The sequence below is a fragment of the Crinia signifera genome, chromosome 4 (assembly GCF_055691185.1).
Source record: "Crinia signifera chromosome 4, ASM5569118v1, whole genome shotgun sequence".
In the NCBI taxonomy this organism is placed as follows: Eukaryota; Metazoa; Chordata; class Amphibia; order Anura; family Myobatrachidae; genus Crinia; species Crinia signifera.
This window is the reverse complement of record NC_139220.1, coordinates 321,839,679-321,841,596: the sequence shown is the minus strand read 5'-3', so window position 1 is coordinate 321,841,596 and position 1,918 is coordinate 321,839,679. Positions and strand designations below refer to the sequence as shown.

Below are 1,918 nucleotides of genomic sequence, written 5' to 3'. Positions count from 1 at the left end.
AAATGATTTAGAATGTAGTGTGAACCTTGAACTAAAATTGTCAAGGAATGTTTGTATCACACGTTAATTTATCATTCATGCACTGATTTGTCAAAGGTACGATTCACCAGTGATCATAGGCAGGTAAATGATTCAGTTCCCTATAGGGATAATATGGGATCTTGTGCTGGGATTACACACAGGGTATACCACGGATGGTTTACCCAAAAAAAAAGCCTCAAAAATTGCTTTGTATATAATTAATGAAACTCTCTCTTGTAGTCATATATACAGAGATAGATTTGAAGTAGTGATTCACCTCCCTCGTATTTATATTGCCACACCTGGTCTTCCCCAGGGGTCTCCCACCTGGGTACTGTCCTGGCCCTCCACTGCTTGGCTTCCAAGTTCGGAGAGGGTTTGGGCAGTCCAGTGGGGTATGGTGGCAATAAGTTGGGTTAATTCGGTGCACTTCAATCAATTAAACTCTTAGACTACAGGTAGATATGGCGCATCACTTGTGACCCATGGAGTTGGGGAAGGCAGACTTTAGAAAAAACGGGTGGGGGGGAAATGGGGAAAAAGAATTATATAGGAATTTATTTTTATATTGCGTTACTGCATGGTAGAACAGTGGTGCCTATTCAATTGTGTGACTGAGACAATTGTAGTCTGCACAGGTTGGAATGTGGACCCAAAAGGTTTAGGAAAGGCAGACTGAAAGAAAAAGGAAGGGGAAAGAGGAATTGTAATACATACACAAAACCGTATATATGTGATTAGGAGTTGTGGGCAAATTATCAAATTATCCAATACGGTCGATTAGGTATGCTGGGTGACACTCGGCTCTTGTGGCACAAGACAAATAATTGTTGCTGCAAAGCAGAATGATGGTACTAATTCTGTTTTGTGACTGCAAAAAAATTTTTTATCTACACAGGCTGAGATGTTGACACAAAGGGACAATCCAAGGGTATAAGATTAGTGAACTCGTGGATTGATGTGTTGACACAGGGGGACAATCCAAGGGTATAGGATTAGTGAACTCGTGGATTGATCGATCCTGTGTGTTGGAGAGACTGTCATCCAATGTAATCACTTTTAGGCTGGCTTGCTAGCAGCAAATGAGATAAAGATTATAGCAAAAAGTACAGATGTTGGTTTGACACAATGTTGCTTAATTGCTGGGAAGTCCAAATACTGTGTCTATTTAGGTACACCGGTAGATGTGGATACAAAATTGCACATTGACTAGATATCAAATAGTATGACACATATTAGATACAATATAAATGAGGTTTACTTTTCACTCAGTAGGTATGAATAATCAGCGCTGTATCACATTATAAGTTTGAAAAATCAGCACTGTTTGTACTAATTGACACGGTTAATGTAGACCCAAGCGTTTGTAGTGTTACACGGGTATTGCAGTCTGGTTGAACACAAAAAAAACGATGAGCCCAGGTTTTTAGAAAAAAAGGGGGGTCAAGGTGAATTGGTTGTGGGAAAATGTCACAGTTGGAACACAGCCCCAATGCCGGGTGGCAGTAGGGGATGTGTCCGTGTACCTGTTGCCGCTGCCTGTGTTAGCGGCTTACGGGGATAAGTGGATGCCGGGAGGGTCGGAGACCGGACCTATGGATGCCGCCCGCCTGCGTTGTAGATAGCCCGGGGAGAGGCGGAGTAGCGGGAACCTGACCCGCTGTTGTCTGGTGATCAGACGCCGGCCGGCTGTCCGGGAATAAGTGAGGCGGCGGTGGGGGTGAAATTGCTGCCGATGCGCGTCTGAGGAGTGAGGCTGAAGGGAGACTGACAGCTGTGGACACGTGTTTCGCCTATGGGGCTTCTTCCTGCAGTGCCACATGGTGATTGCACCAGCCATATAGGTAGACAAGTAAAACTGTACAGATATATACTAGATGTATCCTGAAGAGGGGGA

The 1,918-nt window shown here is 44.0% G+C and overlaps 1 pseudogene; it reads right to left on the bottom strand.

Annotated features, from left to right (window-relative positions):
• Positions 1-311: 311 nt before the first annotated feature.
• LOC146076096 (5S ribosomal RNA) lies at positions 312-430 on the bottom strand (annotated as a pseudogene).
• Positions 431-1,918: the final 1,488 nt, after the last annotated feature.